The sequence below is a fragment of the Sus scrofa genome, chromosome 7 (genome assembly GCF_054392235.1).
Source record: "Sus scrofa isolate SSC_HxYL_T2T_F1_AM1 chromosome 7, Sscrofa_HxYL_maternal_Yorkshire_Landrace_v2.0, whole genome shotgun sequence".
NCBI classification, from domain to species: Eukaryota; Metazoa; Chordata; class Mammalia; order Artiodactyla; family Suidae; genus Sus; species Sus scrofa.
In genome coordinates, this window is record NC_139389.1 from 71671274 (window position 1) to 71694332 (window position 23059).

Genomic DNA, 23059 nt, shown 5'->3' on the forward strand with positions numbered 1-23059 from the left:
ATAATTTCTAGGTCCATCCATGTTGCTAAAAATGCCATTATCTCTTTCCTTTAAATGGCTGAGTAATATTCCTTTAAATGGCTGAGTATGTACCACATTGTCTTAATCCACTCCTCTGTCGATGGGCATTTAGGTTGTTTCCATGTCTTGGCTATTGCAAATAGTGCTGCAATGAACATTGAAGTACATGTGTCTTTTCAAGTCATGGTTTTCTCTAGATAGATGCCTGGGAGTGGGATTTCTGGATCAGATGGTAGTTCTATTTTTCGTTTTCTGAGGCATCTCCATACTGTTTTCCACAGTGGTTGCACCAATTTACATTCTCACCAACAGTGTAATAGGGTTCCCTTTTCTCTACACTCTCTCCAGCATTTATTGTTTGTAGACTTTTTGATGATGACCATTCTGGCTGGTGTAAGGTGGTACCTCAGAGTAGCTTTGATTTGCATTTCTCAAATAATGAGTGATGTTGAACATCTTTTCATGTGTGTTTTGGCCATCTATGTCTCCTTTGGAATATTGTTAAGATCTTCTGCCTGTTTTTTGATGGGGTTGTTTATTTTTGGTATTGAGTGGTAGGAGTTGTTTATAAATTTTGGAGATTAATCCCTTGTTGGTTGATTCATTTGCAAACATTTTCTCCCATTCTGTGGGAGTCTTTTTGTTTTGTTTAGGGTTTCCTTTGCTGTACAGAAACTTTTAAGTTGAATTAAGTCCCATTTGCTTATTTTTGTTTTTACTATCATTATTCCAGGAGGTAAATCTGAGGAGATACTGCTGTGATTTATGTCAGAGAGTGTTTGGCCTATGTTTTCCTCTAAGTTTTATAGTATTTGGTCTTATATTTAGGTCTTTAATCCATTTTGAGTTTATTTTTCTGTATGGTGTTAAGGAGTGTCCTAATTTCATTCTTTTACATGTGGCTGTCTAGTTTTCCCAGCACCACTTATTGAAGGGGCTGTCTTTTCTCCATTGTATATTCTTGCTTCCTTTGTTGTCATAGATTAGTTGACTGTAGGTGCATGGGTTTAATTCTGGGCCTTCTGTCCTTTTACACTGACCTATCTATATGTCTGTCTTTGTGCCAGCACCAAATGGTTTTGATGACTGTAGCTTTGTAGTATAGTCTGAAGTCAGAGAGCCTGATTTCTCCATCTCCATTTTTCTTTTTCAGGATGTCTTCAGCTATTCTGGGTCTTTTGTGCTTCCAAACAAACTTTAAAATATTTCGTTGAGTTCTGTGAAAAATGTCCTTGGTAATTTGATAGGGATTGCATTGGATCTGTAGATTGCCTTGGGTAGTATAGTCATTTTGATAATACTGATTCTTCCAATCCAAGATCATGGTATGTCTTTCCATTTGTTTGTGTCTGTTTGGTTCCATTTGCTTTCTTTCATCAGCATCTCATAGTTTTCAGAGTACAAGTCTTTTGTCTCTTTAGGTAGATTTATTCCTAAGTATTTTATTCTTTTTCATGCGATGGTAAACAGGATTATTTCCCTAATTTCTCTTTCTGATCTTTCATTGTTAGTATATAGAAACACAGTTGATTTCTGTGTATTAATTTTGTATTCTGTGACTTTGCCAAATTCGTTGATGAGCACTAACCATTTTCTGTTAGCATCTTTAGGATTTTCTAGGTATAATATTATGTCATCTGCAAATAGGGATAGTTTTACTTCTTTTCCAATTTGGATTCCTTTAATTTCTTCTTCTTCTCTGCTTGCTGTGGCTAGGACTTCCAAAACCATGTTGAACAGTAGTGGTGAGAACGGACGTCCTTGTCTTGTTTCTGATCTCAGTGGGAATTCTTTCAGCTTTTCACCATTAAGAATGATGTTAGCTCTGGGTTTGTCATATATGGCTTTTATTATGTTGAGGTAGGTTCCGTCTATGCCCACTTTCTGAAGGGTTTATTTATCAAAAATGGGTGTCAGATTTTTTCAAAGGCTTTTTTTGCATCTATTGAGAGGATCATATAGTTTTTATTCTTCAGTTTGTTAATGTGGTGTATCACATTGATTGATTTACGGATATGGAAGAATCTTTGCATCCCTGAGATAAATCCCACTTGATAATGATGTACCGTCCTTTTAATGTAATACCACAAGAGAAGAAAATTACAGGCCAATATCACTGATGAAAATAGATGCAAAAATCCTCAACAAAATACTAGCAAACTGAGCCATGGTCTTGACCTAAGCTGGAGTTGTGGCAATGCCAGATCCTTAATCCACTGTTGGTGTGGGGATCAAACACGTGTTCCATTGCTCCCAAGGCACCGTCAATCCTGTTGCGCCACAGTGGGAACATGTGTTTTCTTCTTTTTAGTTTTTTGTGCATCTACTGTATGTTTTTGGTACATGATTACTCCATTTTTCAAGTATGTTAACCCATTACTATACCTACTTGCTTTAGACTGGTAGGCATATAGGCTCAAACATATTCTAAAAAAAAAAAAAAAAAAAACTACATTTTCTTACTCTATTCTCCCATATTTAATGATTTTGATGTTCCTTTTTATACAGCTTCGTGTTTATCCTTTTGTTATTCATTGTAGTTATCATTGCTTTCACAACAGTTACTGTCCTCATCATCATCCTCATTGTCATCATCTGTGTACTGGCTTATTTAATTGATAAACTCTCCAATTGTGATTTTCTCTTTCCTGTAGATTCTTGCTTATTTTCTATTTGGAGAAGACCTTTGAATATTTCTTTTAGAATAAGTTTAGTATTGCTGTATTCCTTTATTTTTTTTTGCCTGTCTGAGAAATTCTTTATCTTTTTATTTTAAATAATAATCTTACAGGGTAGACTATCCTAGGTTGCAAGTTTTTCCCTTTTAGTATTTTGAATAAATCTTGCCACTCCCTTCTGGCCTGCAGTGTTTTTGTAGAGTAATCTTCTGATAGCCTTATGAAGTTTCCATTGCAACTCTTTGTTTTCCTCTTGCTGCCTTTAGAATCCTCCCTTTATCTTTCACTTATACCATTTTAGTTTTAATCTGTTTGGTGTAGATCTGTTTGGGTTCATCTTGTTTGGAACCCTCTGTACTTCCTGTTCTTCAATATCTGTTTCTTTCTTTAGGTTTGGGAAGTTTTCAGTCATAATTTCTTCAAATATATTTTAATTCCTGCTTTCTCTTTCTTTTCCTTCTGGGATCCCTATTTTGTGTAGATTGACACACTTTTTATTATCCCATAGATCTTTTATACTGCTTCTTTTCCCTCATTTTTCTTTCTGTCTGCTTTTCTGATTAGGTGATAATCATTATTCTATCTTTTAGATCCCTTATTCATTCTTTTGCATTATTTGGTTTGCTATTTATTGTCTTTAGCTCAGCTTTTGTCTTAGGAAATGAGCTTTCTAATTTTAATTGACTTTATAGTTTCTAGTTCCTTTTTAAAGTAATCAGTGTTACTATTGATATCCATTCTTAATTCCTTCATATTTTCATTACCTCCTTTTTGAACTTGGGATCTGATAGACAGGATAGGTCTGTTTTGTTTGTCCTTTAGGGGAATTCTCATGATCTTTTAGTTTGGGAGTAGTGTCTCTGCTGTTTCATTTTACTTATAATTCTCTATGAGTTTGGGGAAAATAATTATCTATTGTGGTCTTAGAGGGCTGTTTTTATGTGCCAGCATCCTCATGTAGCCTGCTTGAGGCTAATATTTTTTAATTAGAGGACTATTTTCAGTATGGATGCTTGCCACATCTTTCCTCAGTGTGTGCTGGCTTCTGTCTCCTTGATGGGGTTTGAGTGCTGCTGTGGTGACCAGGGCCTGCAGTGGATATTAAGCAAGTCCTCCTCTTTGCTCTGTGGTTATCACAGGTCTGTTGGGGACCTTGTCTGCTCCCCACTTGGTAGAGTAGAAGCAACCAGATCTATTTCTGAGCTGTACTGTGGGGTAGGCAGGACTGGAGCACTCCTGCTAGGAGAGGAGCCATTGAGTATTCCTTCACAGGAGCTGTCCATCTGGAGGTGCACTCTGTGGTGTAGCCCCTGTTGTGTGGACTCACAAGCACTGCCCTTGCCCTGCCTCAGCTGTGGGAATGCAGGCAGTCAGCCTAAGTATCCTTCAGGTGCTGTGCTCATTATGCCACCAGCACAAATTTGTTAGCACATATCTGCTGAAGTCAGGTGCCAGGACTACTGTAGTCAAGAACCTGGACCTGCTGTGGGAGCTGTGGAATCATCCTAGACTCCAGCCCCACTTCCACATGCATTTATGCATGTCTACATCTGCTAACAACAGACCTGCCTCGGCCACAGGAGCACCAGTAATTCACTTAGGTGTCCCATAGGTGCTGAGGTTACAATGCCACTGGGTGGTGCTTAAATCCATGGGTAGCACAGCCCCTGGGGACTGGCTTAGATTTTATACCCACCTCTGCATGTGGACAACCCACCAGAGCTTAGTGCTCACAGAGCTCTTGTAGATGGAGACCCACCCATGATGAGCACACTGAGAATGAGGCTATTATGGTGGGGCTGCATCCATTCCTTTGCACATACAGGGCTCCTTCTGTGTACATTTCTCTTTGTACCTTGGTATGCTTCCACTCTTAAAAATCAGTATATTTCCTTGTTTCACAATTAGTTGTTAGTAGTTTATTTGATGGCTTACCAGATGTAGGAAGGGCATTGGACATTTGTTTGATAATAAATTTACAGGAGAGAGAAATACTTGTAGATTTTATTTTACTTTTTAAATAAATTTTAAGTTTTGAAGTAATTTTAGGTTTACAGAAAAGTTTACAGAGAGTTCCCATATACCCTTCATCCATTTCCCCTAAAATTAACATCTTATATTGCCAGAATACATCTAAGAAATCAAACTGGTGTGTACTGTTAACTAAATTCCAGATTTTCTTCATTTTTCTTTAGTTTTTTGTGGATTTTACTCTTTGATCCTCTTGTATCTAGCAATCTCCTATGTAATTCCCATATATCCCTATATAACTTTCCTCTATATCTCCTATATAATTCTCCTTCCCTAGTTCACAAGACCACCACTCCATGCTCTATCCCACACTATTCAGTGTAGTATCTATAACCCCTATATGGCTATTTAGATTTAAATTAATTAAAAATAAATTTAAAAAAGTCATTTCTTCAGTCATGCTAGACACATTTCATGTACTCAGTAGCTACATGAGGCTAGTGGCTACCATATTGGACAGCCCAAATTATAAAATATTTCCATCATTGCATAAAGTTCTGTTGGACAACACTGGGTTTACTGAAATCATTTTGTTTCCTGGAACTTTTCCTTCTTTTCTCATTTATAGTCTTTTATGCTTTCCCTGGAATGCTTTATAGATATATATATATGTGTGTGTGTGTGTGTGTGTGTGTGTATAATGATTTTTATTTTTTTCCATTGTAGCTGGTTTACAGTGTTCTATCAATTTTCTGCTGTACAGCATGGTAACCCAGTTACACATACATGTATACATTCTTTTTTCTCACATTATCATGCTCCATCATAAGTGACTAGACATAGTTCCCAGTGCTACACAGCAGGATCTCATTGCTAATCCATTCCAAAGGCAATAGTCTGCATCTGTTAACCCCAAACTCCCAATCCATCCCACTCCCTCCTCCTCCCCCTTGGCAACCACAAGTCTGTTCTCCAAGTCCATGATTTTCTTTTCTGTGGAAAGGTTCATTTGTGCAAAAAGAACGAAATAATGCCATTTGCAGCAACATGGATGGAATACTTTCTAATTCTTCTTTCCTCAAGTTTCCTTAATGCCTTATGCTTTCCCACTGTTTTTTTTTTTTAATAGATGTTATTTTTGTGGAGTATAAATGAGGAGGAACTAGAGAGGTTCCCATATACCCTCTGTTCCTACATATATACATACAACCTCCCACTTATCAACATCCCCCACTAGAGAATATATTTATTATGATTGGTGAACCTACACTGACATATCATTATCATCCAAAGTCCATATTTATATTAGGTGTTATACATCTATGGGTGTTGACAAATATATAATGACATATATCCATTATTGTAGTATTTTAAGGAATAGCTTCACTGCCACAGAAGTCCTCCGTACCCCACCATCATTTTTTGCAGTCAAATATTCTACCACTGATCTATAACCCCAACTCACCATCATTTTTCACACATCACTTCCCCTCCCTGAAATTCACTCTCTGCCTGCTCTCCCAACCATGTCTGATCTATCCTTCAATAGTAGCATACCCAAATTAGACTGTAAAGCTTTCCCATTCCTTCCTCCTCTAAACTCCTATGTAATTACAGAATGTGAACATAAAGTAACCTGTACTTTATTAAATGAAGAAAAAATCAGGATTTAATTACTCAATTAAATGTTGCCCATTTAACTAGTAGCTTATTTTATGGTACTGCCTTAATCAAAATATTTTTGGGATATCCACTTTTGGAATACTCTTCAGAAATAACATATCTTACATACAATTATTAATTAGTAATTTCATCATTCTCTGGTCACAGTTTTTTTGTTGTTGTTGGTTTTTTTTTTTTTTTCCCTATCTAAGGTTGTCTGAGCCAGTCTGATCAGCTTCTATATTCACCACTCTTGATTCCATCTGATGCTTGGTTCTTTCCAGAAACTGAATCTGTTGTCACCAGTTATCACTTTAAGTTTTTAAAAATTATATAGCATAGGCTCAAGGGAATTCTGTAGGGTACAAGAATGTTTCAAACAGTGGCAGTACCTTTTTAGTATGTTTGTAGGGGGGCAAAATTGACAACTTATAAAAGGATAGCAATCACTTGTGTTCATTCATTCTGATACATTTGTTAGAAACAAATAAGGAAACCCCAAACTTATACTCTATTTTGTTATCCCTTCTCAGATTTTTACAGTTCAGTTTATGATTATCTGACACACTGCACTGTAAGTTGGACCTGGTTTCAAATTTTAATTAATATTTTATTTGTTTCTATATTTTATCTCCAAGTACATGATCCTTAAAGATACGTTCTTATTCATTTTTAGTGTTTTCCACAACACCTTAATTACCACTAGTAATAGTTAGTAAATAATTAATACTTTGCAATTTCCAAAGCATCCCTAGGGATATGATCTCCTATTTCTTTTTTTCTTTTTTAACAAGTATGCAGATGCCATTTATTTGGTGCAGAAGTACATTATAGTTGTATTTAGGTTTTACCAAACATCAAATACAAATAACCTGAAACTGTAACAATACACAAAATTGGCTTCTTACGGACATACCAGGCAGTATAAGCTGAAAACTTGAGTAAATTAACAACTGTTTTACATTAATATACATAGTGCCAAGTTAACATTTAAAAACAAGTTTCAATGTACAGCACTTAATACTTCTTTGAATTTGTTTCAGTCAGTTAAGAATGAAAATGGTTAGATCTAGGCTAAAAATAATTCTCGTTCTAACCAAAAGTAAAGGCATAATATTTATAACCAGGTATCAACTTTACTAAACCACAATATTTTAACACTGTTAAAAAGGCAGCATGCATTGTGTTGTTTCATCTCATGACTGGTTATGCCCACACTTTGTTCAAAGGGTCTTAAAACTATATTCCTACTTTCAATACAGCATACTGCAATGTTTCTAATAGTTCTAAAAAAATGAATGCTTTCAAAGGGAGCAGAATCATCTTTAAGTCACTGGTGTCAAATTTTTCCTTTTGGAACCAAGGACATAACAATTAACCTGGTTCTGCCCAGAAGGCCTAACACGGAAGAAAGTTTTGTTCAGAGACATTTCCATTCAATCTAACACTGTAACATCAAGTTCTTCTGTCTGTTCTGTGCGTGACCTTTTTGCACTGACATTCTCTTCCTCATCTAATTTCCTCTTACGACTTCTTTTTCTTCACTGATGTCAGCATTATTTGAGGGATCTTCTTAATCTGAATCAACTATGAGCACATCATCTTGCTCTTGTGCTGTGGTTGTTGAAGGCTGAGCTCCATCGTCACTGTCATTGGTTATGCTTTTGGCAGCATCCTTCAGTTTGTTTGGGCCCCACTTTTTCTGGGGCATCACCAACAGCTTCAAATTCCACATCCTTTCCTAGGTCTTCACTATGAAGGATGTTGATCAATGAAGTTTAGTCCAAAAGGAAGTCATCTGCTTGAAGTCAGCTCCCATTTCTAATTCCAAATTCTGATAACTTCTTGTGGTAATTAGCTTCTGCCTCTCCCTCCTCTGAAAATATTAGGATTGTTCCATTTCCATCTTCAATTTGGACATGTGGTGTTACCATAGCAAACTTTTCTTTTACTATCTTATCTTGTAACGTGGGAATGGTCACTTTATGGACGTTCAGCCACACAGTCACCTCTGGTTTACATACATAACAATTGGGATTGGAAGGATCCAGTGCATAAGACATATGAGCTTCTTTCTTGGGTTTGGTTGTTTATTCAAAAAAAATTGTTCTACATGGGTCTATTTTTTTCTGATAAAATCTTCAATCCTTCTAATACTATCAACCCAGCACTCGTTGCATTAGTAGTAGCAACAGCAGGAATAATGTTCCCTGTCATTGGTTTGATATCACATCTGCTGTTCATATTCATACTGAAAATGTGCATCCTGAGATTTGCAGCAGAGGTGACAAAATCCATTGCAAATTGATCATCCTTGTCCCATATGAGCTCAGCTCCATCCACCTTTTCTGCTAAATGAACTCTCAAAGTTTCAATGCTCTTCAAAAAAAGATGTGCATAGCTCTTTGCATCTAAAACCTGCTGGTCTTTCAGACCTAATTGGGGTTCGTTTCATTGATCTGATGCATTGGTTTCTTCTCCTTGACTTTGCACTTTGGCCCAGTACAAGGGAACCGGAGGTTTCCTTTTGAGCCATAGTTTGTCCATTGTCAACAGACACCTGATATCATCTTTAAAAAGCTTGGTTAAAAAGTTTAACTGGATCATATCCAGTTGATTTAGCCCATTCCTTAGTGGAAATACATCTAATGTCACCATCTTCATTAGATGCTCTGGCTCTGGCTTTGGCTTCCATTGGTTCCCAGGAATCTTCAGGGTCAGCTCCATCAGGAGATACTTCTTTTTTTTTTTTTTTTTTGTCTTTTTGCTATTTCTTTGGGCCGCTTCTGTGGCATATGGAGGTTCCCAGGCTAGGGGTCTAATCAGAGCTGTAGCCGCCGACCTACACCAGAGCCACAGCAATGTGGGATCCGAGCCGCGTCTGCGACCTACACCACAGCTCACGGCAATGCCGGATGGTTTAACCCACTGAGCAAGGGCAGGGACCGAACCCGCAACCTCATGGTTCCTAGTCAGATTCGTTAACCACTGCGCCACGACGGGAACTCCAGGAGATACTTCTTGATCAGCATCTTCTTCCCCAAACAACTGGTTGAATGAATGTTTTGCTCAAATGATGCAATGAATAGGTTCTGAAGGTGTATTACAAATTGTACAGCTGGGAAAAGTTCTCTGGGTTGGTTTGGGATGACATTCATAACACTCAGTCACATCCTTTTTGATAGTGGTTACTTGCCCAAGATGACTAGCAGTTCCACTCTCAGTAAGAGGGACGTCTGCTGCTAGACACATTCTGTTAACATGGTTGCAGGCAGCTCTGTTATCTAAAGCATTCATAACCAATATAAATTGTCGAAAAAATTCCACAGTATAGTCAGGGTTCATGATGCTGTCAAGGTAGACTATGATATTAGCTTTTGGGTAAAACTGCAGGACGCTTTCTTTGGCAACCTGGGCCTTTGATCTTCCAACATGTTTCTTTTGAAACAAAACTGTCTGTTGAGGTTGCTGACATCAATAGTATCCAGATCAATCGAGTCGATGTGTGAGAAACCGCTGAGCACAAGGGGTTTTTTAGGAGCTTGCAGCCATGCTATCCGTGCCCACCACCAGGACCCAGCCACTGGCCACAGCCCTGGCCAGTTCCAGGCACAGCCCCTGACACAGTGCTGTGGCCGGAAGACCATGAGCCGAGGCAGAGGCGGAAGAAATAAGCCTCGGCCAGAAGAGGGTGGGGGAGGGGCCTGATCTCCTATTTCTTTACATAGTCCTCTGAAGTAGGCATTTTCCTATAATCTTTAATCTATAGTAAAGAGAAAGTGGAAGTCAGGTATGGAGCTTGCTATTCTGGGCTATAGCAAGTACGCTAACAGGTGGACCACAAGCTATCCAATCACTTTGGGAATTACAGAGGATGCAGTGCCTTTTCTTTTATCCATGCTGGAGATGCACTTTTAAGGAACCAGTGCAGACCCTGACAGCCATTTTTCTGGTGTAGATAGAGGTTAATGACTTGTCAGAACCCAGACCTTTCACTCCATCCCTCATGCTTTGTAGCCATCTTGGCCATTCACAAACATAGGTACTGTGCAGCTTCACTTTTTCTGGTACCTGTTCAGTTTTTTCTTTTGATTTACATATAAATCCTAATGAGATTCTCCCTGAAGCTGGGATTTGGGAGAATTTCATTTTCTTTCTTCCATGCCTCTGGGATTTCTGAAATATTTAGAATGAAATGCATTGCTTTAAAAATTATAAAAAGTTATTTTACTTGAGTGATTTAGATTTAATAACATTTTAAAAATCAGAAAAATTGAAAAAGAATTTTAAGATATAAATACTGTATAAGACTATTCTTTAGTTCATTTTCTTTCAAATCATAGCAGAGTAACTCATCTCTCAATGCTACTTCTACCTCTTTATAACAAGTCATTTTACTTTTAATGTGGGAAAGTGCTCAGTGCTTTCCAAAGGAAACCCCAGGTGACTTCCACCTGTCCCAGGTAATTTCACTTTCATTAGTATACTTCCTTCACATCACTTCCTCTTTCTTAAGCCACACCCTGAACATTCCTTCCTTTTTTCTATTTGTATGTATTTGAGAGGTATCAGTTTCTCAGGTTTAGTGACAGTTCAGGACCAAGGGACAAGGTCACAGGGATTATAGACTGTTGAATGTGTGACAAGGCGTCTCATAAAGAATCTGGTCAAATGTCCTTCATTTGCCTTTAATTAACAACAGCTGTTTTTTATGTTGCGAGCTGATCTTTGATCTGCTATCCCCGTCAGACCTCTTTGCACAAGGTAGTTAAAAACAAACTAGGAGGCCAATTTTAAAGACAAAAAAAAAAGAAAAGAAAATCCCTCAGGGGTAATCAGGGGACAGGCGAAGCAGCCATAAGCTGTTAGCTTTATTCATTAGAGAACTTTAAACTTGTCAAGAAATGGAATAATGTTCCTGCTGTTAGATCAGCCTCAACAATGAAGATTACAACAGCTTTGGGACACATGAGTGGGCAAACTTCTTGTGAAAACAAGTTTATTGAGGAGTGTTTTACTACAGTGGCACAGAATCTAGCTTACGCAGTTTCATAGCAGGAATATTGGTTCAATATGCATTGAGAAATTTGGCCCTCTAAGAATGGCAGATTTACAGTGCAACCTTGTTCTAACCCAAATGGCCCCTGCAATTAGGTTTAGAAAAACTTCCTGTGGTCTATACTGCTGATGTGGATGGCCTCGCTTATCCATATAACTTTTGCCAAAGTATCCACTATGTAGTACATGATCCAGAATAAATTTTAGTTTGATAATGGCTGTATAAATCTTGAAATCTTTTATAGGTATAGGTATTGATCTTTTGAATCAAAATTCCAGTGCCAATATCATCAATTTTTAAAAAATAGAATATTCCTTAGAGCAAATAATCTTGGACTAGAGCTTAAGAACTGTTTTGGGGAGTTCCCATCATGGGACAGAGGAAATGAATCCAACTAGGAACCATGAAGTTGAGGGTTCAATCCCTGGCCCCACTCAGTGGGTTAAGGATCCTTCATTGCTGTGGCTGTGGCATAGGCTGGCAGCTCCAATTAGACCCCTAGCCTGGAACCTCCATATGCCGCGAGTGCGGCCCTAAAAAGACAAAAGACCAAAAAAAAAAAAAAAAAAAAGAACTGTTTTGGAAAGAAGTCCATTCTAATCATATCTAAGTGGGTTTTCTGTTGTCTTTTTTTTCTTCTTTATTATAACCCATAGCATCATTATTTGGGGGTCCTTAATAACATGAGAGAATATTTGACTTGAAAAGGAAGATCAAGGACTTCCTAATCCTTCATTTTCCACCATGCATGTTCACTTTTTATGGTAGTTCTTCCTCTCCATAAGTTCCAGAGAAAAGTCAGCCTTGTGTAAGCAATCTCTTGCAACCAATGAAATGTAAGAGAAACAAATCAATATTTCCACCATCAATATTTCACAATTTTCTTATCCTTAAAAGTAACATTTTTGCTCAAGATGAAAATAGGAGGCTTTTTGAGTTGCTGATTCATTTCAGGTTCTTCCCGGTGCTATGTTAGCAATCCACCTCTTTCTCCTGTTGACAAATTATGAGTCACAGTCAGACCTTCTCCTTGGCTAAAATGATTTTTTTCTCAGTCACATCACTTGCCTCTTTCTTGGATCTTTTAATCATGTCATGGGTCTTGTTCTTTAATATTCCTGTTGGAGGATGTTCTTTCAAAATATGAGAATTCACTAATAGAAAAAATAACATATATGGAAAATAAAAGCACTGTTCTCAATTGCCTGAATGTCTATTCTAACTATTCTATATTTGAAGTTTGAAAGAACATTCTAAGAACAAAACGGGGGGCACCTTGTATATTTTCAAAACCATAATTAAACTCAGTTAAGATTTAGAATTAACATCTGTAAGCTGGGGACACTTATACGACCAGCTGGTTAAAGGAGGGGAACCAAAGAGCCAGATTCACCTTCAGTGGGGGGAAGGCGGGTGGTAGGTAGTGACACACATCCCTGTTCTTGGCTCTGGCCAGTTGCAGCCTTGTGGGAAAGTGACTCAGGGCTGCAAGATATTTCAGTTTTTCAAATAACCTGGAAATCTAATTATTTCATGTGAAAACTTCTGATTTCTGAATATTTGACAACCAATTCATTGTGAAAAGAACACTGTGAACTGAACAAAACACATCTGTAGACTATTTTCTGGAGATTGAGCCTCAATCTTCTTTTCAATGCTTACTGCTTGGGTAAGCTATGACACGACTCTGAAAAAGTAGGTGGAAGATTTTGAGTTCCTTGTAGATGACACTCTGCAATCAGAAATATTCATGCAAATAGATTAAAAAAAATAATGACAGCAAAGTCAGAAATAACAAATGTATGGTGATGCCTTTAGTGTGCTTTCACATTCAATTTAAAGGGGTCCTCAGGACAACCCTGTGGAGCAAGTAGGACTATGATTTTTATTCCCACTTTACGGAGGAGGAAACCGAAGCTTAGTGGGTGGTTCTTGATCATTTTAAGGATGCGGAATCTTTGGAGAAATTCTCGAAAGTCATAGTCGTCTCTTGCCATATAATTGAACATTAAATTAAAAACTTGACAGATAATTTCTTTGAGTTCATGGACACCTTCCTTTTTCCAAAGTCCAGCCATAGGCTAAGAACCCGTGGAATAAGCGATCTGTGAAACTTGATTCAGAACTCAAACTGAGGTTTTCAGAGCCGTGTGTGTGTCTTTTTCTACTCCTTGATTTTCCCGTCTTTAGAGAAGGGCATAATGGACAGTGGCCACCAGAATGGACCAGGGTGAAGAATCATCTGCAGTCCCACCTGTGCCACTACCACCAGAATTGCTGACTCTGAGATGATGCTGGGACTAGGGAGGCTGACATCAGCAGTGCTGCTGGAACCCTCGTCGCCATTGTCTCTGGAAAACTCAGGGTTTTCTTGGAAGTCTCAGAGTTGCAAAGCAGCTATAAGAGTAGCCACTGTTTGTCCCAGGCTTGTAATATGCCAGGCACTGTGCCAAGTGCTAAAGTCATTACTGTTTTTACCTCCAACACAGATAAACTGCTAAACCAAGATTTGCAGCCTGCCTCTGTATCTGGTGCTGTTTTGTTTAGTTTAGTCTTGTTTTTAATGGCCACACCCATGGCCTATGGATGTTCCTAGGCCAGGGATTGAATCTGAGCTGCAGCTGCAATCAAAACTGCAGCTGGGGCAACGCCAGATCTTTTAACCCACTGAGCCGGGCTGAGAATTAAAACCCACATCTCTGCAGCGACCCAAGCCACTGCAGTTGGATTCTCAACCCGTTCTACCAAAAGGGGAACTCCTGGATCTGGCACTATTAACCACTCTGTTATACTGCTTTTCATTTTAGAGTGAGCATATGAAGAAGAGGAAGGTGGGGGCGAAGGGGGAGGTTCGTTTATTCTGTCATCATTCTTAAGATATGTGATTGTATAAAAATTTCTGAAAAGTCAATTATTTTTTCCTTTTAAGACATGATTCTTTTTTCAGATGGCATGGATTTTTTAAAAATACTGTGCATTTAAGAAGGTAAAGGAAAAATTTGTACCTAGTCTAGTGGGACTCTTCATATATATCCCATTGCTAAACCCTTGTTAAACTGCCAAAATTAGTGATAATGTGTGTCATCTTCAGCCTCTTAAAGGATAGTGATACCAAATTCATTTACAACACTGTTGAGAATTCAGTATTTCTAAATATTTGGGGAAATAATATATATTATAGGTTTAATTTCTTCACTTCATGCAATATGTTATATGAATTATGTAAAATGTGATACTTGCCAAATAAAAATGAGTAGATGCCAAATGTGAATAACTTACAAGATACAGAGTTAATCATACTTTTTTTGTGGAAAACTCCAGTACTCAAGAATATATCCCCTTAAAAGAAGTGCATAGTTTTTAATAAGTTACATAAAACCCTTGCTAAATGGATAACCTTGGAGTTTATAGAACCAGAATAATGTTTAGGCACACAATGTATAGAAGATTAATTTGCTTTGTGGATGATACTTGAAATAGAAACTTAACCTTCAAGTGAATACCCAAAATGGAGCATTTGAATTTTAAAAAAATATTTTATTCTTATTTACATGATGGGAAATAAAGTCAAAATTTCTTATTCTTGGGCCTAATTTCCATTTAAAAATTATTTAGCTTTGTTTTTTCCTTTTTTTAAAAAAACTTCATTTTTATTACTCAATGAATTTATTACATTTATAGTTGTACAATGATCATCCCGATCCAATTTTATAAGATTTCCATCCCACACCCCCAGAGCTTCCCCCCACCCCGCAACCTGTATCCTTTGGAAACCATAAGTTTTTCAAAGTTTGTGAGGCAGTATCTGTTCTGCGAAGAAGTTCATTGTGTCCTTTTTTCAGATTCCACATGTCGGTGAAAGCATTTGATGTTGGTGTCTCATTGTCTGACTGACTTCACTCAGCATAATAATTTCTAGGTCCATCCATGTTGCTAAAAATGTCGTTATTTTGTTCATTTAATGGCTGTGTAATATTCCATTGTGTATATGTACCACATTTTCTGGATCCACTCCTCTGTTGATGGACATTTGAGTTGTTTCCATGCCTTGGCTATTGCAAATAGTGCTGCAATGAACATTGGAGTACATGTGTCTTTTTGAGCCATGGTTTTCTCTGGATAGATGCCCAGGAGTGGGATTGCTGGATCAAATGGTAGTTCTATTTTTCATTTTCTGAGGCATCTCCATACTGTTTTCCACAGTGGTTGCACCAATTTGCAATCCCACCAACAGTGTAATAGGGTTCCTTTTTCTCCACACCCTCTCCAGTGCTTGTTGTTTATAGACTTTTTGATGATGGCCATTCTGGCTGGTGTAAGGTGATACCTCATAGAGGTTTTGATTTGCATTTCTCAAATAATGAGTGATGTTGAACATCTTTTCATGTGTTTTTTTTGCCATCTGTATGTCTTCTTTGGAGAACTGTCTGTTTAGATCTTCTGCCCATTTTTTGATGGGGTTGTTTGTTTTTTTGGTATGGAGTGGTAGGAGGTGTTTATAAATTTTGGAGATTAATTCTTGTCAGTTGATTCATTTGCAAACATTTTCTCCCATTCTGTGGGTTGTTTTTTCATTTTGTTTAGGGTTTCTAAGGTAATTATTGATATGTATGTTCTTATTGCCATTTTATTAATTCCTTTGGATTTGTTTTTGTTGCTCTTTTTTCTTCCCTTCTTCTTTTGTTCTCTCTTCTTCTGGTTTGATGATTATCTTTAGTGTTGTATTTGAGTTGATTTTTCTTATTTGTTTGTGTATCAATTGTAGATTTTTGGTTTGCAGTTATTCTGAAGTTTTGATATGAGTCTATATGTATATGAGATTGTCTTAAGTTATTGGTCTCTTAATTGCAAGTACATCTTCAGTGTCCTGCATTTGTACCCTCCTCTTCTCATGATTTCTGATTTTGGTGGCATAATTGTGCATGGATAATTTCCTATCTTTACTGTATATATGCCTTTACTGGTGAGTCTTGTCATTTGTGGTATTTTTGTTTCTGTTTGTGGCCTTTTCTTTTCTGCCTAGAGAAGTTCCTTTAGTATTTGTTGTAAAGCTGGTTTAGTGTTGCTGAATTCTCTTAGCTTTTGCTTATCTGTGAAGCTTTTGATTTCTTCTTCAAGTCTGAATAAGAGCCTTGCTGGGTAAAGTAATCTTGGTTGGAGGTTTTTTCCCTTTCATCACATTAAGTATATCATGCCACTCCTTTCTGGCCTGCAGAGTTTCATCAGAAAAATCTGCCAATAACCTTTTTGGGGTTCCCTTGTTTGTTATTTCTTTTCCCTAGCTGCTTTCAAGATTTTCTCTTTGTCTTTAATTTTGGTCAGTTTGATTAATATGTGTCTTGGTGTATTCCTCCTTGGGTTTATGTTATATGGTACTCGTTGTGCTTCCTGGATTTGAGTGCGTGGTTCCTTTCCCATGTTAGGGAAGTTTTTCCATATTATCTCTTGGAATATTTTTGCTGTCCCTTTCTCTCTCTCTTCTCCTTCTGGCACTCCTATAACATGGATGTTGGTGCATTTAATGTTGTCCCAGAGTTCTCCGAGACTCTCTTCATCTATTTTCAGTCTTTTTTCTGTTCTGCGTCCATGATTTCCACTAATCCGTCCTCTACCTCACTTATTCATTCTTCTGCCTCCTGTATTCTGCTATTAGCTGCTTCTAGTGAATTTTTTATTTCAGTTATTGTATTTTGTATCTCTTCTTTCTTGAGTTTTATATCTTGTATCTCTTTGCTCAGTGTTTCCTGTAAGTTATCCACCTTTGCCTCCAGTTTATTTCTAACGGCTTGCATCATCTTCAGCATCAACAATCTAAAGTCTTTTTCCTGGAGGCTGAGACTCTCCTGATCACTTAGCTGATTTTCTGGGGTTTTTCCTTTCTCCCTCATCTGAGTTTTAGTTCTCTGTCTTTTCATTTTTATAGGTTTTTGGCGTGGTGACCTTTTTACAGAGAATAGGGTTGTAGCCTCTCTTACTTCTGATGTCTGCCCCCCTGTGGCTGAAGTTGGTATGGGGGCTTGTTGTAGGCTTTCCAATGAGAGGGACTGATGCCTGCCCCCTGGTAGGTGGAGCTGATTCCTATCCCTCTGGTGGATGGGGCTTTGTCTCTGGGTGAGATTAGAGGGGGCTGTGTTCCTGGGGGGTATTTAGGCAGCCTGCTTACTAAGGAGCGGGGCTGTGATCCCACCTGGATTGTTGTTTGCCCTGGGGCTTCTCAGTGCTGATGAGTGGGTCCAGATTTTCCTAAAATGGCCACCTCCAGAGAAACACATGCTGATGAAGATTCCCAAGAGCTTTGCTTCCAATGTCTTTCCCCCACAACAAGCCACATTCACCCCTGCTTTCCCAGGAGGTTCTCCAAGAAACGTAGCCAGGTCCGACCCAGATTGCCATGGAGACCCTGCTTTGCCCTGGGACCCAGTGCACACGAAAGTCTGTGTGCCCTTGCCAAGAATGGGGTCTCTGCTTCCCGCTGTCCCGTGGAACTCCTGCACACCAGCCCCCACTGGCCTTCAATGCCAGATGTTCTAGGGGCTCTTTCTCCCAGTGCCAGATCCCCACGCATGGGGGTTTGATGTGGGGCTCAGAACTCTTACTCTTTTAGGTGAGTCTCTGTGAACCAGTTACTTTCCAGTCTGTGGGGCTTCCCACCCAGGAGGTATGGGGTTGCTTATATCACATAATCGTCCCTCCTACCTCTTGATGTGGCCTCCTCTTTGTCTTCTGGAGTAGGATATCTTTTTGAAAGTTTCCAGTCCATTTGGTTGAAGATTGCTCAGCATTTGGTTGTAAATTTTGTTGTTTTTAGGTGAGAAGTAGAGCTCCAGTCCTTCTATTCTGCCATCTCAATCCCCCCAAAATTATTTAGCTTTAAAAGCAAGATTTTCTGTTGGAAATCCAGTTTAAGTTATACAGTTTGAGTTCTCTGTTGCCAACTATTAAGTACAGTTCCCCATTCACTGGTACTCTAGGACTCAAAAATGAGATAAAAATTTGTATTTTATGATTTCTTAAAACCAAGTGAGCTTCTGAAATTATGTGGTCTAGTTGGCTTATCTTCATATCATTATTAATAGTTATGTTATAAAATTCTATTTATTTATACTGCACAATTAGGTATAGTGTTTATGCTTATGAAATTAGTTTTCACAGTACATCTCATCCCCTAACCTTCCAAGATAATAGTTTTCCATAATTCAAATGAACTCAAAATACATCATTGTGTTGCTTTTATCCCATCTCAGTTGAGATTACCAATACGGTGTAATTTTACTGCTACTTTGAAAGTTCATCAGCCCTCACTTCTTACTTTTTATGTTTGACTTCTACTACTCCTTTGAATCATATGAAAGACTGTCTCACTCTCAACTTTTTTGGGGACAGAAAGTGTGTGATGTATCTTCAGCTTATCAGAGATCTGTTTCCTTTCTTATCATTTTATTCTTCTTCCTCTGCCCTAGTGGTCCATGTCTTCTAAGTTTTTCTTTGAATTTTCATCTTATGATTTAATGCCTTAGGTTTTTTCCTGTTGTTGTTTTTTTTTTTTCCATGAGGCAATGTTTGCATACAGCTGCTCTGTAACGTATAGCATATATTGGCTTGAGAATGAAATTTCACTTCTATAAAGTGTTTTGGGACACACTTTTGTGCAAGATGCTATGCCAATCCGAATCGTGGATTGTAACATGCAGCCAAAGTTACCTCTGTTTGCCCTTCTAGGAAGTAATGTACAGTTTTAATAATTAGGATGCCTTATTGCAGTGGCTTCCAGAGTTATTATGTAAACTTTTCAAATAGGGATTGTGTCTTCCCTATTTCTGCACTCTTTTTCTAATACAATAAATACTTTATACACGATAAGTTTAGGTGAGCCAGGGCCTCATTCACAAGTTAACATACTTATGCAATATATGTATATTTAAAACTTGAGTCATTTCACTTTCTTTCCAAGTTTGCTAATCTCACAGGAATATAGAATAACCAAACCATAAACTAGAGCTTCTACCAGAAAAGTGGTTTTTGAGATGAAGTGCAATTAATTAGTCCCAGTACCATTGTCACTAGATGGTCAACAGTGTGGGAAAGAAGTCAGTTAATTAGGATTAAAACTTAATTACTTAGATAAGGAAGCAGCTAGAGTGTTGTTTAAATATCAAACTCAGTCTTATTTTCCAGATTATAAGGAAGATGATGTTACAAAGAGATTTAAATTATAAGAAAAATGTTACAAAGTGTTTTAAAGCCCTGGAATTGTCTTTCCTATAGCCCTCCATCCAAGAGTAAACATGTGACCACCATCAAATGTCCACAACCTCCTTCCCACAGTGATTGGACCATGGGTTCACATGTGACCAGAGTGAGGCCAGTCAAAGCCCTTCCAGGATGTTTCTCTTGGAGCCAGCAGTGAAGAGTCCTGCTTGCCTCTTGCATCTAAAAGAGGACAGGGTGGGAACTGGGGCTCTCTGAGGCAATATACCTCTCTGTAGAGGAACTAATAAAGACAAGCAGAGACAAGCAGATGAGGAAAGGGTAGAGAAAGCCTTGGAGCCAGGCATCCCTGCCATTTCCGACACTTCAGTTACGTGCCAGCAAGTTCCCTTTTTGTGTTTAAGCTGATTTGTATTGAATTTTGTTTTAAACAACCAAAGGAGACCTGACAAATGATTTTTGTTAGAATTGACCACCTGTGTGAATAAGAAAGCATTGTTTCTCTCACACAAACTCCTCTAGCTTTTCAGTGGTAAGGTAAGACAGAAAATGTGGAATATGTGTTCACCCTGGAAAACACCATTTTAATACATAAACGGCTCCTTTTAGGAGTATCTTTAAAACTCTGTGAAACAAATACTGAATTTAGTTCATAAAAGGTGACATTTATGAATTTATAATCTAGTTAGCAGCTGTGTGATGGTGCTATTTAATTTTGCTTTTGTATGTGTCGGGTAAAACTAAAGGGCTATATCAAAGAGACCCAGCAATATAGTGAGTTAAAGAACAAAAGGTTTATTTCTCTTTCATGCATCCATCCTGATGGTAGTATTTCAGTTCATCATGGAATCTCTGCTCCTCATAATTACTCTAGGACACAGCTCCCTTCCAGTGGTCGCCCTGTCATTCCCTTGGGCACTGTCTTGTTATCCATAAGGCGTAGCTTGAGTTACCGCCACACTGAAGTTAGTTAGTGAGAAGGGGAATTAGGTAGGAAAGAGGCATACTCATGGTCTCAAGCTCTCTGCCTCTCACATTCCATGGGTGAGAACTTAGTCATGTGGTCACACACAAGAGATGCTGGGAAATGCCATCTTTCTGAGATGTCACGACTCATGGAAGAAAGAGAATGAATTTTGGTAGAGCTCTGGTTTTGTTCCTAAAATTGTAGTACCCTTTTAGTTTCTGCCATTATTTCACATACCCCCTGTATTACTTTATAAGAAAAAAATGAAGAAATTGATCTGTGGAGCATCAAAGTATCACATGAAGAAATCAGAGTTAAAACAGAAATATTGCGCTTCACTCTTTATTTATTCAAAAATTACCTGGTAGCTAAATCCAGTCCTTGAGTGAATATAGAAGTCATACTTCTCCTGTTTAGTCATCAGCAGTCTGGAAAATAGATAGTAACAATTTACCTTTTTACAGATTGATAATTCCTTTCATGAAATTGTGTTTATTCATCTATATTTTCAGACTATGTAGGCACCCTGTAGAATTCCAGGCTTGATTGTCATAGTTTTAATATTTATCCATCAAGAGATTCTTCTAGTGAGGATGCATTTTAAGTTGCTAAACAAAAAGTTAGGGCTGCCTTCCCTAGAAAAGATGATTAATTATTTTAAAATGTTTCATTAATTCATAATGTTTTCATTATCTAACCTTGCTTCTGAATATAAATATGAATGTGTCCTTTTACTTTTGAGGACTTTCTGCTGTAGTTTCAAAATCTCTTAAAGTAGTTTTGTTTGGGTTCGTAAATAACCCATCTTTGGAGGCCTGTGTTTATTTGTACAATTATTTTAGTCAGTGTTTCAATTTTCTACATTTCTGTATGATTTACATCGGCTATTAGGTATTTTAACTGCTAAAGGTGTGCACATTTTGGTCATTGTGGGATCTTAGTTAAATATTTGTCAAACCATAAACTCAAAGGAACCTTGGCGATCAAAACAGAGTATCTGCTGAATTTAGTTTAAGGAATGGTGAGTGTTCATCAGTGTATTTGTTCTTCACATGCTTGATATTACTTAATAATAGGGTCTTCATTTTGTTCATTCAGCATTTTTATTCAGTATATAGATGATGTACCATATATTGTGATAGATAATGGAGATTCAGAGAAAAAAACCCCAAATTTTAGCTGCTACGTATTAATAAGAATGGAAATTGGTAGTTATCTCACTGTTAACTCACCTCTTCTCTTTCCAGCTCTCTCTTCTAGTATCCTGACTCCAAACAGAATCAAGCCACTGATCTAACCACCATACCTCATCATCATTTGCCCTCTGTGCCCTCCTTTCTAGCTTCAGTTCTATGGTCAACCATTCTAATCACTTCCTGCCACACATTCTTCTCTTTGCCCTCTCTCACTTCCTCATATTCATTTGGCACAACCTCATGTTGGTTCAATATTACCTTGCCTACTTCGCCTGTACACACATGACTGAATGTGTTTGCAGAAAATAACACTAAATTCATGACCTTTGGCCTCAAGTCGACCCTCAGTAATCATTACATTTCCCCAATCCATCCCTTTCCTACCTCCTATAGACAACTTTTTCATACCTTCTCTCTGCTCTCTCCAGCGTCCCCTTCCTCATCCTCTCTCTCACTGATTACCTTGCTTCCTGAGAAAATGGAAAATGGAAGCAAGCAGAAGAGAACCAACATCTAGAACTATGCTAGAAAAACTAGTTACACAGAGGGCACTCAAAAAAACCTGTTGAACAGAAACCCTCCTGGATGGAGCTCCCGTTGTGTCTCAGTGGTAACGATCCTGACTAGTATCCATGAGGATTCAGGTTCAATCTCTGGTCTAGCTCAGTGGGTTAAGGATCTGGTGTTGCTGTGAGCTGTGGTATAGGTCACAGGTGCGGTTCAGATCTAGTGTGGCTGTGGCTGTGGCATAGGCCAACGGCTGCATCTCCAATTTGACCCCTAGCCTGGAAAGTTCCATATCCCTCAGGTGCAGCCCTAAAAAGCAAAAAAAAAGAATAAGAAAGAAAACGCTCATGGCCTCCTGGATATGGACTTGTCTGGCACCTAGAAAATTGAGATTAAGCACATTTAAGGTTGTGCAGTAGCAAAGAAACCATGGTGTTCATTGGGATGGAAGCCAGGGAGGCAAATGTTGTTTCTAGTGAGTTAGTAATTTAAGAATATTAACTGAAATCAAACATTGGTTATTATTTAGATAATGTTTCTGTGAGTAGTAATACATTCATTGCTATTACAATTAAATATTTGCATTATGAAATCTATCTGCCGTCGTGTTTATGTAATGTCTCACACTTTAATATCTAAATACTGGTTTTTCAGCTGCCACTTATTTTACTTGAAGTGCAGTCAGTTTCATTTTTGCAAGTTTTTCATGTAGAAATAAAGATTAGCTTAATTCATACTTAGTAGAAATTTTATGTGATTAAACTATATGGCTGCCTGTGTAACTGAAAGA

At 38.0% G+C, this 23059-nt stretch overlaps 1 protein-coding gene and 1 pseudogene across 14 annotated transcripts in view; one reads left to right on the forward strand and one right to left on the reverse strand.

The window, feature by feature from the left end:
* The window catches only part of SLC25A21 (solute carrier family 25 member 21), a 513478-nt gene that overhangs the window by 276396 nt on the left and 214023 nt on the right, over positions 1 to 23059 (forward strand). The window lies entirely within an intron of this gene.
* On the reverse strand, positions 7769 to 13737 carry LOC100626204 (SUMO-activating enzyme subunit 2 pseudogene; annotated as a pseudogene).